This window comes from Apodemus sylvaticus, chromosome 23, assembly GCF_947179515.1.
Source record: "Apodemus sylvaticus chromosome 23, mApoSyl1.1, whole genome shotgun sequence".
In the NCBI taxonomy this organism is placed as follows: domain Eukaryota; kingdom Metazoa; phylum Chordata; class Mammalia; order Rodentia; family Muridae; genus Apodemus; species Apodemus sylvaticus.
The window spans coordinates 57,252,913-57,267,344 of record NC_067494.1 but is presented as its reverse complement, the minus strand read 5'-3'; the positions used below and the strand labels follow the sequence as shown (position 1 = coordinate 57,267,344).

General features: G+C 37.5%; 2 pseudogenes; both read right to left on the bottom strand.

The window, feature by feature from the left end:
• Positions 1–2,925: 2,925 nt before the first annotated feature.
• On the bottom strand, positions 2,926–3,503 carry LOC127673808 (zinc finger protein 101-like; annotated as a pseudogene).
• Positions 3,504–8,813: 5,310 nt separating this feature from the next.
• LOC127673807 (REST corepressor 1-like) lies at positions 8,814–10,809 on the bottom strand (annotated as a pseudogene).
• Between the last annotated feature and the right edge of the window lie 3,623 nt (positions 10,810–14,432).

Here is a 14,432-nt window from a genome sequence, read left to right as displayed (position 1 = left end):
TGAGATTAAAGACATGTGTCACTACCACCCTGTTGAACATGTCTTTTTCAAAGACTATCCTTGAGACCATTGAGCTTGTATATGGTGTATAATCATTTTCATTGAATTTTAGGAACATTTTTCATTTCTTTATTTCTGTGTTGATCCATTTTTTATTTGGTAGAGCAATATTCAATTTCTATAAGTTTGTATTTTCTGTTTTTGGTGTTCATATCTATAGGATGCAGTGATTATTTTCAATTTCCTTGCTATGACTTTTTATTAATTGCTTTGCTTTTATTCTAATATTTAAATCCCACAGTTCAATTATGACTTTCTGTCTTCTCCTCTTGGGTGTAATTATTTCTTTTTATCCTAGATGTTTCTGTGAAATCAGTCCATGTCTGAATGAATATTTGGTGAATTTTGGAGAATATAAGAAGCAGAGAACAATGTTTTCTTTTTTTTTTCCTTTTTTTTTTCTTTTATTTATTCGATATATTTTTATTTACATTTCAAATGATTTCCCCTTTTCTAGCCCCCACTCCCCGAAAGTCCCGTAAGCCCCTTTCTCTCCCCCTGTCCTCCCACCCACCCCTTTCCACTTCCCCGTTCTGGTTTTGCCAAATACTGCTTCACTGAGTCTTTCCAGAACCAGGGGCCACTCCTCCTTTCTTCTTGTACCTCATTTGATGTGTGGATTATGTTTTGGGTATTCCAGTTTTCTAGGTTAATATCCACTTATTAGTGAGTGCATACCATGATTCACCTTTTGAGTCAGGGTTACCTCACTTGGTATGATGTTCTCTAGCTCCATCCATTTGCCTAAGAATTTCCTGAATTCATTGTTTCTAATGGCTGAATAGTACTCCATTGTGTAGATATACCACATTTTTTGCATCCACTCTTCTGTTGAGGGATACCTGGGTTCTTTCCAGCATCTGGCAATTATAAATAGGGCTGCTATGAACATAGTAGAGCATGTATCCTTATTACGTGGTGGGGAGTCCTCTGGGTATATGCCCAGGAGTGGTATAGCAGGATCTTCTGGAAGTGAGGTGCCCAGTTTTTGGAGGAACCGCCAGACTGATTTCCAGAGTGGTTGTAACAATTTGCAACCCCACCAGCAGTGGAGGAGTGTTCCTCTTTCTCCACACCCTCTCCAACACCTGCTGTCTCCTGAATTTTTAATCTTAGCCATTCTGACTGGTGTAAGGTGAAATCTCAGGGTTATTTGATTTGCATTTCCCTAATGACTAATGAAGTTGAGCATTTTTTAAGATGCTTCTCCGCCATCCAAAGGAGAACAATGTTTTCTATGTATGCTCAGTGTAAATATAATATAGACACCTGTTTGGTTTGTTTGGTTTACAAAATTTGGTAACTCCAGTATATTGTGTCTGCATGACTGTCAGGAGCCATAATGGGACAAGCTAACAACTAGCGGTGATCATCCTGAAATGGCCTGCTTCTGATTATTATATAATCTGTCACAGGTGTGCCCTTATTTAGCAAGGCTGTAAGGGATTCATTTTAGCAGAGATTTCTGCTATTAATAAGTCTTTCCTGTTATTATTAAACATATGTAGCATTCACTAAGTAGTAGCACACCCCATTGGAGCAGATCTATGCAGATCCATGAAGATGTACTGTCTTGTAGTGATGCGTATAAAGAAATAGATGACTTAAATCTTATTGATGATCCTATAAGAATTACTAAAATTATATCTGTGATTAGTAAGCTCTTTTCTGATGGAACTTCTATTAGGTCCTTTCTTTTCTTCTCTTTTTTAACACATTGCTTATTTTCATGAAGTTTCTTACAAGTCTGTGTTACTTTATACATTATGAGATAAATGTCACCTGCAAAGGTCTTGCCACACTATTTACATAGGGTTTCTCTTCCAAGTGGTTTTTTTTTATGTATTCTGAAATATATTATGTGCTCTTTAGTGTGTTCAAAGATGAGTGTAACATGCAAAGGTTTACCACATTGTGTACATTTATAAGGTCTCTCTCTTTCTCTCTCTGTTCATCTCTCTCCAGTATTTGCTCTTTGTTGCATTAGGAGTTAATTTTGCTAGGCTTAGGCTTTACCACATTGCTTACATTCAGAAGGTTTTTTGCCAATACAAATATATTCATTACAATTAAGATTATGATCACATTTGTAGTCTTTTTCTTCACTATTTGCATATATATATATATATATATATATATATATATATATATATATATATATATATATTCAGAAACAATGGCATTGTAAAAAGGCTTTCTCACATTGATTACCTTTGTAGTTTTTCTCTCTAGTATGTTCCTTTATGCTTTTGGAGATGACCATGTTTTGAAAAGACTTTCTCACACTGATTACATTTGAAAGGTTTCTCTCCAGTATGTCTTCTTTCATGAGGTTTTATATTATAATATTTCCTGAGGTTTATATTATAATATTGGGAAAAGGCTTTGGCACATAGATTACCATTGTAAGGTTCATCTTCATGCTTTTGTAGAATAATATGTTGTGGAAAGGCTTTATCACATTGATCACATTTTTTAAAGATTTATTTATTTATTATATGCAAGTACACTGTAGCTGTCTTCAGACACCCCAGAAGAGGGCAGCAGATCTCATTACAGATGGTTATGAGCCACCATGTGGTTGCTGGCCTTTGATCTCAGGACCTCCAGAAAAGTAGTCAGTGCTCTTAACTGCTGAACCATCTTTCCAGCCCTGACATTGATTATATTTGAAGGGTTTATCTCCAGTATGTGTTTCTTCATTCCTTTGGAGATTAATATGTCATGAAAAGGCTTTATTACATTGATTACATTTGTAGGCTTTCTCTCCAGTATGTATTCTTTTATGTATTTGGAGATTAATATGTTGGGAAAAGGCGTTACCACATCGATTACACTTGTAGGGTTTCTCTCCACTATGTATTCTTATATGTATTTAGAGACTACAGTTTTGGAAAAAGGCTTTACCACATTGAATACATTCATAGGGTTTCTCTTCAGTATGAATTCTTTCATGCCTTTTAAGATGACTGTGATTTGCAAAAGCTTTGCCATATTGATTACATTCATAATGTTTCTGTCCAGTTTGTGTTCTTTTCTGTACTTGGAGAGTTGTGTAAGGTACAAAGGCTTCAACATACTGAATAACTCTATGGAGTATCTTTTTTGTATGAATCCTTTCATACCTTTGAGCATGACTGTGAGCATGTAAAATAAAGGCTTTACCACATTTAGTATTTTCAGAGGGTTTTGCTGTACTCTGGCTTCTTTCATGCCTTCTGTGTCCTCTAGATCTTAGACAACGTTCTTCAATATTTAGGCCTTCCCAATTAAAGCCTATAACTTTGAGGTTCCTGTAGGTCTCCAGCATGACATCTTTGTAGAGCTTCTTTTGAGAAGGATCCAGCAAAGCCCACTCCTCTTGAGATCACATGCATATCTTCGTAAGTCACTGTATTTTCTTTTCTCTCAGGTTGCTCATTGTCAGACAGCAAAAATAACATTCCTGCTAGTCATACTCAGGCCAGTTTGAAAGTTATTCATGATGAGACTTAGTAACTCATGACTGGCACTCCTCTAAAGCACTTAGCAACAGAGCAGGTCCTTTTCTTTTAAATGGTTTTGTTTCATATTTTATTATATCAATGGCTTGAACATTTTTATTTAACTTCAACAAATATTAGAAATAGAAAAATGAATTCTGAAGAATTTCACAAATAAATTTCTCAATCTCAATTAACAAATGTTATAATTCAATGGCTGAGCAATTATAATGCTATGGACATTCACCACAATGATTGTACTGAACTAGAAAACAAGTAAAGCAAGACATGGGAATATTACTTACAACAGCATTATTACAACATATTTTCTTTAAAATTTTAACATAGATTTTATCACTTCAAAAGATATACAGCATTTCTCTTATATTTGCAAACTTAACCTTATACATCTTTTAAAATCTTGAAAAAATTTTAAGCAATCTAAAAAGCACTTAGCAAAGTTTGAAGTCTACATAATGGAATGCTATCCACTCCAGTATAAATGTTCATTTTAGTAAACACTCATTATTTTATGACATGCATAGACTCTACTGACCTTCCTTCTGAACTGTAACACTACTGAATTGTTCTTTACTACAGTGAGGAGAAGCTGCAAAAACCCAGGGAGAGGCGGGAAGGGCATGCACATGATCATTAGACTCAGATGACCTAAAACTGCCTTTAGTCAGTCTGAGGCAAAGTTTACTTGATACCAAAAACTTGAATCCTGGGTCACTAGGTGTACAAACAGAACAGAGATGTGAGATTTGTCTTTCCTTTGCTTACATGAAAGCAGGGACTCAGTTAGTGTAATGTACTATTTGGCTTATTTTTGGTGTGCAATTATACCAATAATACATCTCATGGTTAGAAAGACAAAGCAGAGCTGAATTTAAAGTGGCACTGAGCTCACTCAAAGGTGGTGCTGGGGAAAGTGTATAACAGGACCCCTGCTTCATGAGTCCGCCACAGTAAGCTTTGTCAACTTTTGTTTTTTGGATTTAGGTTTGTGACCACCATTGGGAGGCTCTTACAAAACCCATCTGAGACCTTCTTTAGGAAGTTGTTTTGACAAACAAAGAGGCAGTGGGTGTGCGGTGAACCCCTGCTCCTGCTGACACAGCACCCTCTCTGTACCAACACTTATCTGACCAGCACAAATGAGGCAGGGGGCCTCTGGGTAAAGAGCTCGATTACAGAATTGATCACAGCTGCTGACCAGTCAACACAATATTCAAGTAACAGGGTGTTTAAGTAGAGAAGGGAAAACAATTATCTAAACACTACATGTTCACATAAAATTAAATAAAACAAACTTTTAATGGATATGCAATATAGTTTATATCTTTAGGGATTTCTAAACTAAATTTTAGACTATTATTTGTGTCCATGATACTATATTTTGCACAATAACTTTTATTTAGAAGATTTTCCCACAAAACAAATAATTATGACATTCACACTGATAATTTTTAAGAACCCAAAGCTTAAATGACATTCCATCAGACGCAGGCATCATGTTCCAAACCTAACCTGCTGACATGTGACAGTCACAGTCCAGACCAGAGCCCGCAGCTTTGAAAACTAAGCAGTTTCTTAGACTTACATCACTGTGGACTATGTCATAAAAAGTTTAAAACATTAAGACTATTGCAGCAGCAACCAGGCAAAGCCTACTCTTGCCCTTTTGTCAAGTGAAACGGCATGCCTCTTTTCCTAGGAGAAAAAGCCAAGACCAGCTACTCTGGTCATAATCATACTGACACTGGGCTCTTCAGCTAGAGGCCACTCGGTGCTCACAACCAAGAGAAAGACAGAACAAGCCTGGTTCTGGGCACAGCCACTATGCCTGTCACACTATCTAATGATCACCAAATCTAAACACTGATGAGAGGGAACACATCTGAAGGAAAGTAGCCTGGGGCACAAGGATAGACACAGAACCTCCAGCAGAGCGAGAAGCCACCCTGTAGCATGGCTCTGCTCACTGGAGGGGAGGGCATGCAAACACGCTAGGTGAGCAGGGTTTTATCATTGTGTATGAGTCATATACAAGGAGCAAGGTAGCCTCACCCCATGTTCTCCTTCCCCTTCAGCTACACAGCAGGTTTATGATACAAGCACAAAAAAGTTACTAGTGTTACTAGTGTCACTCTGTACATCCTATCCCCAGTCTTGATTTCTACAGCTGAATCTCTTTCTAAAGAGAAAATCAGCTAACTTGAAAAAATGGGAGGGGGAAGGTGCTTAGGAGTCAAACTATCGAATTTTAATTGCATATTTTAAATTCTTTTTTTTATTCGATATAATTTTTTATTTACATTTCAAATGATTTCCCCTTTTCTAGCCCCCCACTCCCCGAAAGTCCCATAAGCCCCTTTCTTTTCCCCTGTCGTCCCACCCACCCCTTCCCACTTCCCCATTCTGGTTTTGCCGAATACTGTTTCACTGAGTCTTTCCAGAACAAGGGGCCACTCCTCCTTTCTTCTTGTACCTCATTTGATGTGTGGATTATGTTTTGGGTATTCCAGTTTTCTAGGTTAATATCCACTTATTAGTGAGTGCATACCATGATTCACCTTTTGAGTCTGGGTTACCTCACTTAGTATGATGTTCTCTATCTCCATCCATTTGCCTAAGAATTTCATGAATTCATTGTTTCTAATGGCTGAATAGTACTCCATTGTGTAGATATACCACATTTTTTGCATCCACTCTTCTGTTGAGGGATACCTGGGTTCTTTCCAGCACCTGGCAATTATACATAGGGCTGCTATGAACATAGTAGAGCATGTATTCTTATTACATGGTGGGGAGCATATTTTAAATTCTTAAGAACTTCATTCATACCTTAAATACCTTAAAGCATCTACTTTTTTTTTCCTTTTTGGTATTGAAAGCAGAAAAAATATTAAAACAGCAACAAAAGATATTTCCACATGGTTAGTGCAGTCTCAAGTGACTGTGGATGCTAAAACGCAGTCCAGCCAGCTGATCCTCAAGCCCTGCAGGCCCACAGTCTGGTAAGAGAGCAAAAGTGATTCTGAAGTCTCAGAACATTACGTAGCAATCTTTGCTTGTTCCCAGTCCAAACAAGTGGCATTACATACCACTCCGTAGATTGCTTTTATTCATCTTGGTCTCACTAAGCAACACATCCACTTCTGCCATGCACCGACCCAGTTGCGGGGATTGAGACCGAGGGAGGACTTTGGATATCAGGAGAGGCACAGGTTCAGTGAGTGGCGAGTGACAACCAGAAACAAACACCGAGGAGGTTTAAATCCGAACGTATTTTTGCAGCTCTAAAGCAAGGATTTTTATACATAAAAAATTGGCATTACAATTCTGAAAAAATGTATCCACTGAAGCAATTACAAAGAACAATTATCATAAGCATTTGGCACAAGAAGATACAAAACCAATCGGGTATAAATTTAGAAGATCACATACGAAACATCACATTCCTTGATCACAATAAATTTATATAAAATCACCTGTAGTTAATAGCAAACTTTCAAAAGTTCAGAAGTTCTCAGGAACACTTAGCTATGGTCCTTATGTCCTGTTTACTTTAAGGAATTTTCATGAGTAATCCTCATGTAACATCTAGTTTCTGTCTCTTTAAAGCTCCTCAAAATTCACTTAAACAATGTTTTCCATACCACAATGTCAGAGCCAACCTCATCTTACACACAGAGCCATACAAATTCATATGTTGTTGGGAGGTTATTTTAACAACGTATTATGTTATTATAGTTATGTAACTGATTATGAAGCAAAGCCTTGAACTTCTAAGAAAGAGGTCATGGCCAGTGACTCTATTTCAAAGAATGAACTTTCATTTAACTTTCTCGCTTGGATACTTTCGGCCCAGGCTATCAGGAACATCTTGTGAATATAGAGATAGAATAGGGGGGAACCAAAGCAGGCAAACTGCCAAGAGAACTACAGCTCAAAATTATTCTCCAGCTAGAGAGGTCCACAACCGGTTCTAGGAGGCTTCCTCCCACAGGAGTCTAATGCCTCTGTCTGTGAAACTTGCCCACAGGATCTACTGGAGGTGGTGTGGCAACTTCTCTGTCTTATGTACTTCTAAGAGACAGGGGATAGTGTTTGTGTGATCACACTAGTACACAAATGGCACAAATGACACATGGAGTGACATACAATGGCTAGGCATGCCAAAGGGATGAGAGCTAATTTTGTGTAGCATCTAGAAAACCATTCCTAGCTTTTCTATTCTCCTTTACTGAGCTGACCTGACATTTAAAGTCTGCACTCAAACCTTCAGACACTCTCCCCATCTGCTACATCTCAATGATGTCATCTTTGACAAGCAATAAACTTTAAGTAAGACACTTGAACAGAAAAGGGACTGATAGCATGGTTGCCAGAAGGAGAAGGCACCAATTCCAAATGTACAAGCACCAGGTACAGTGATATGAGCCAAATCTCTCAGAGCTGGGGATGATGGTGATATCTAGGAATCAAGAAGAAATGGGTGCACCCTCATCCTGGGATTTCAATGCTGAAGGCTGAAGGCAGAAAACATTGAGGTTCTCGTTCCCATTAAGCTACAATGTCCAAGGACAGTCGCTGCAAATAAGCTTTCACCACTTGGAAAAGAGAAAAGGGAAAGAGTTAGGGAAGAAAGAAAGGGGAGAGAAGACACGTGATCAATAGCCATAAATCTGCTCTCCCGTTAGGGAAACAGGAGTTGTATCAGGACTTGGTATGATAAAGGTGATGATGTGGTCTCCTGATGGGCTTAAGATTTCCAAAGAAGCATGATTTTACTTGGGTGGCTGCCCCAGGAAAGAAAGGGAGAATTTTTCTAGGAGGCCTTCTGGGCCTTCTGAGAATTACACTATGCACAAAGTAGAAGCTGCAGGCCATGCAGGAACAGAGATGGGCCTTTCAATACTACTTGTTCTGAAACTGCTGACTGGTGGAGCTGTCATTGTTGGGGCTGGGGGTGTGGGGAGCCAACTGTAGGGTAGGTCCCAGACTCGAGGGAGGTGTGCAGGCCGTGGGTCCCCCAGCCCATAGGCAGAATGAGATGTAACAGAGTTCTCTGGGAAGTCATGCCAACAATGGAGGAACGAGCAAAGAATTATGGTAGCTGTAGCACAGGATGAAGTGTATGCCTTTTTTGGTAATAGCTGATTTCCACAAAGATGTGATGCAGATGACTAGGTGATGTCTTGTAATACCTGATATCTGGATAACATGTCGTCCATACCAAGTGTCCAAAGCTACCAACAGTTTTCATGAGGCAGATGCATATCTTATGTCGAGGACAGAAGCAGCCACATCTTCCTCCTCAGGGATCTTGACGGAGCTTTCTAGGGATTTGACAGGTTTCTGGTTAGTGTGCCCATTGGTCTCATCTTTACCATGTTCTGCTTCCATTCTTGTAAAACTTCATCTATGTTGAAGCGGGGCCAATAATTTACAAAAAAAATTTTTTTCACCTGAACAACTCCCTTGTTCCCAATCAAGTCTGAGATTGCCTGAAAAATCGGCTCTTCCTTCGTCCAGTGAGCGTTACATTTCTGAATAACCTCTGGAAATCAATCGGTAAGGCTCTGTCCCACCATTAAGCTTTTCTTTAAGAGCACTGTTCGTCTGCTTAATGTTCTGAATCTGTTGTTTGATGGAGACCAGCTCTATGTCCAGCTGTCTCAGCATGGTGGTTGCAGCAGTAGCAGTAGCAGACACAGCCTCCACATCTTGAGAAAGAAATATGCCTTTCAGAGCTTTCCTTTTTGCTCTATTTTTAACTTGTGTGCTGTGCATTTTATTTTAACCTGAGGAACTGTCTCAGTAGTGGATACCTCCATTTTGCTTTCCTTTCTGCCCTGTATCTTTTGGCTTTTAGAGTCTCTGTTGAGAAGTCTGGTGTAATTCTGATAGGTCTGCCTTTATTAGTTACTTGACCTTATTCCCTACTGCTATTAATATCCTTTATTTTGTTCATTTGATGTTTTGACAATTATGTGACAGAAAATTTCTATTCTGGTCCAATCTTTTTAGAGTTCTGTAGGCTTCTTGTGTGTTCATGAGCATCTCATTCTTTACCTTAGACAAGTTTTCTTCTACAATTTTGTTGAAGATATTTACCGGCTCTTTAAGTTAAGAGTCCTTGCTCTCTTATTATCCGTAGGCTTGATCTTCCCATTGTGTCCTGGGTTTTCTGGATGTTTTAGGTTAGGAATTTTTTGCATTTTGCATTGTTTGACTGCTGTGTCAATATTTTCTATGGCATCTTCAGCACCTGAGATTCTCTCTTCTATCTTGTGTTCTGTTGGTGATGTTTGACTATGACTCCTGATCTCTTTTCTAGGTTTTTCTAACTCCAGGGTTGTCTCCCTATGTGATTTATTTATTGTTTCTATTTCCATTTTTAGATCCTGGATGGGTTTGTTCAATTCCTTCACTTGTTTGGTTGTGTTTTCCTATAATTCTTTAAGGGATTTTTGTGCTTCCTCTTTAATGGCTTCTACCTGTTTACCTGTGTTCCCCTGTATTTCTTTAAGGGAGTTATTTATGTCCTTCTTAAGTCTTCTATTATTATTATCATATGTGATTTTATATCAGAATCTGAGGTTTCGGTGTTTTCAGGTATCTAGGACTTGCTGTGTTGGGAAAACAGGGCTCTGATGGTGCCATCTAGCTTTGGTTATATTCCTGTGCTTGCCTCTCACCTATGGCTATCTCTGCTGTCAGTTTGTTTTGCTGTCTTTGACTGGAGTTTGTCCCTCCTGTGAGCCTGTGAGCTTCTGATCTAGGTGTGTCAACTTTCCTGCGAGAGCAGCTCTCTCTACATGGGATTTGAGTTTGGATAGCTGTGGCACAGCCTTAGTTCTGAGGTCCAGGTAGAAACCAGAAGCCTCAAAGCCCCAATCTCAACCCTGTGGTTCCTACGTGTATATTATTAAAGAACCTGAGAAAGGAGAGTTAATAAAATATTTTTTATGAAAGAAATTTACCATTTATAACCTAGGCCTAGGGGTATTTAAGCTATAATTTATTTTATCATTGATAATTCCTATATAATACGTAGTATTGTAACCAGTGTTTTATTTCAAGAATAATGTGGTAAATTCTGACAATTTTGATGGCCATAGTTGTCCAGGGCCATGCAGGAGGAATGACGAATGGCTTTAAAACTCAGGGAATAAGACCCACTGGTTAGCACAAAACACTATGGGTATACCTTGGTTAAGGCAAGGTTCCAAGGACTGTGTCCTGAAGATTTCATGCTGTTATGGGGTTCTGCTCTGCTTCCTGTCACCACTTCTGTCTTAATCTAAGAATTGCTTGAAAGCTCCAAATGGGCTTGCAACTCCTCAGTGTGAAGTATCTCTGGCAATAATAATAATGCTTAATCTTTTTCAGGCATTGCTTCTGGAGCAGAGGATTGATTCAATCATCACCCTAGGAAATATCTTAGAAATGTATATTTTCAGCAATAATCACCTACCTTAGAAAGCATTTGGAAAACTAAAATTGTTAGGGAAGCAAGTTTAAGATCTAGGAAGCAAGCATCCTAGATCTGATGTACAGAATCTAAAGGAACAATTTTAAGTTCAGAAAGGCATACTTGTGTTGGTTAATCCAGGGAGTTTTAAAGGTCACAAGGCAAGAAAAATGGTAGCATTGCCTGATGTACCTCTGGGACAGACTGGTGAAGATTGATTTCTCATATCCAGTTTTGCATTCAGGTAACTGATATCATTTAATAATAATTACTGATTAGTAAATAAACATTCAAAATGTTTAAAGTACATATGATTGATTTTTATATAAAAGTAAAGCCTATTGATATTTTACAAGGTTACTCTTTTTTTTAATATTTTTATTTTCTATATTCCTTACTTACATTCCAAATTATTTCCCCTTTCCCAGATCCCCCCTCCCCATATGTCCCATAAACCTTCTTTTCTCCATCCCTTCTCCAATCACCTCCCTCCTTTTTCTCTGTCCTTATATTCCCTTCTAATGCTAGATCAATCCTTTCCAGAATCAGGACCCTCTCCATACTTCTTCATGGGAGTCATTTGTTATGCAATTTGTGCCTTGGCTATTCAGGGATTCTGGACTAATTAATATCCACTTATCAGAGATTGCATTCCATGTGTATACTTTTGTGATTGTGTTACCTCACTTGGGATGATATTTTCCAGATCAAACCATTTGCCTAAAAATTTTGTGAATTCATTGTTTCTAATTGCTGAGTAATATTGCATTGTGTAAATATACCACATTTTCTGTATCCATTCTTGCTTTGAGGGGCATCTGGGTTTTTTCCAGCTTCTGGTTATTATAAATAAGGCTGCTATGAACATAATGGAGCATGGGTCTTTATTGCATGCCGGGGAATCCTTTGGGTATATGCCCAGGAGAGGTATAGCAGGGTCTTCTGGAAGTCTCATGTCTAGTTTTCTGAGGAACCTCCAGACTGATTTCCACAGTGGTTGTACCATCTTGCAGCCCCACCAGCAGTGGAGGAGTGTTCCTCTTTCTCCACATCCTCACCAACACCTGCTGTCTCCTGAGTTTTTGACCTTAGCCATTCTGACTGGTGTAAGGTGAAATCTCAGGGTTGTTTTGATCTGCATTTCCCTAATGACTAATGATGTTGAGCACTTCTTAAGGTGCTTCTCGGCAATCTGAATTTCTTCAGGTGAAAATTCTTTGTTTAGGTCTGTACCCCATTTTTTAATAGTGTTATTTGGTTCCCTGGGGTCTAACTTCTTGAGTTCTTTGTATATATTGGATATTAGCCTTCTATCAGATGTGGGGTTGATGAATATCCTTTCCCAATTTGATGGTTGCCGTTTTGTCCTTTTAACAGTGTCACAAGGTTACTCTTAATGATAACTCAAATAATTGCACATTCTGGTGAGTATAAGGAGAAACAGGAACATTTCTCCATTACTGCTGAGATTTTTAACTGGTACAACCACCCTCAAAATCAATCTTGTGGTTCTTTAGAAAATTGGAAATAGTTCTACCTGAGTACTCAGCTATACCAATTCTGGGCATATACCCAAACGATGCACCAGTATACCATAAGGTCATTTGCTCCACCTTGTTCATTGTAGCCTTATTCATAATGGTCAGATACTGGAAAAACACAGATATCCTTCAGTGGAAGAATAGATACAGAATGATTGGTTCAATTACACAATGTAAATCTATTCAGCTATTAAAAACAAGGACTGTATGAAATTTGACAGAGAATGGGTGGAACTAGAAAAATTTTTTTTTAATTTCTTATTTGTTGAAAAGGGAAGTAAAGGGAAGTAAAATCACTTTATGATAAAATTAAAGATTTATATGGAAAATATTTCAGATAAACAGGTTAAAATTGACAATTTTCAGGGAAAATTAAGGAGTAAAGTGGTAGATATGTAAAACATTGCTAAATTAATTGAAATATGGGATAGAAACATAGAATTGAAGATTTACGTGGAAAATATTTCTGATACAATTGTAGAAAATGTAGAAAAACATGCTAGAATTGAAGATTCTAGCATGGAAGATCATGGAAAATTTTATATAGACATAATAATGGTAGGCATAAAAGTATTCCTAAGTTGATTAATAGTGGAATTATAAACATTTTCTGATAAACTTGAAGATTTACATGGAAAATATTTCTGATAAAGTTGTAGAAATATATAGAAAAACATTTTAAAATTATAGATTATCATGGAAATTATGTAGATAAAATGATAGGCATAAAGATAATTCTAAGTTGATTGAAGGTGGAATTATAAACATTTTCAGAAAACACTGAAGATTTACATGGAAAATATTTCTGGTAAAATTCAAGAAATACAATAAATAGAGAAACACGTTAAAATTGACCCTTGGAAAATTTTATATAAAGAATGGTTGATGTAAAAACTCTTTCTAAATTAATTAAGGGTGGAATTAGAACCATTTGTGATAAAAATCAAAGCTTTACAAAGAAAATATTTCTGGTAAAATAGAGGTAGTATATAGAAAGACATTAAAATTGAAGATTATCATGAAAAACAATGCAGATAAAATGGTAGACATAAAAGAAATTACTAAATTAATTAAAAGGGGAATTGCAAACATTTTCTGACAAAATTAAAGATTTACATGAGAAATATTTCAGTAGTCTATTTGTTGGGGAGTGGAGTCCATTTTTGTTAAGAGATATTAGGGAATAGTGATTGTTGCTTCCTGTTATTTTTGATGTTATTTTTATGTTTGTGTGGGTATCTTCTTTTGGGTTTGATGGAAGAAGATTACTTTCTTGCTTTTTCTAGGGAGTAGGTTCCCTCCTCATGTTGGCATTTTCCATCAGTTATCCTTTGTAGGGCTGGATTTGTGGACAGATATTGTGTAAATTTGGTCTAATCATGGAATATCTTTGTTTCTCCATCTATGATGATTGAGAGTTTTGCTGGGTATAGTACCTGGACTGGCATTTGCGTTCCCTTAGGGTCTGTATGAGGTCTGCTGAGGATCTTCTAGCTTTCATCATCTGTGGTGAGAAGTCTGGTGTGATTCTGATAGGTCTGCCTTTGTAAGTTACTTGCCCTTTTTCCCTTACTGCTTTTAATATTCTTTCTTTGTTTAGTGAATTTAGTGTTTTGATTATTATGTACTGGGAGGATTTTCTGTTCTGGTCCAGTCTGTTTGGAGTTCTGAAGGCTTCTTGTATGTTCATGGGCATCTCTTTCTCTAGGTTAGGGAAGTTTTCTTCTACAATTTTGTTGAAGATATTTACTTGGCCTTTAAGATGAGAATCCTCGCTCTTGTCTATACCTAGAATCCTTAGGTTTGGTCTTCTCGTTCTTTGACTTTTGAGTCAATGTTTTCTATGGTATCTTGAGCACCTGA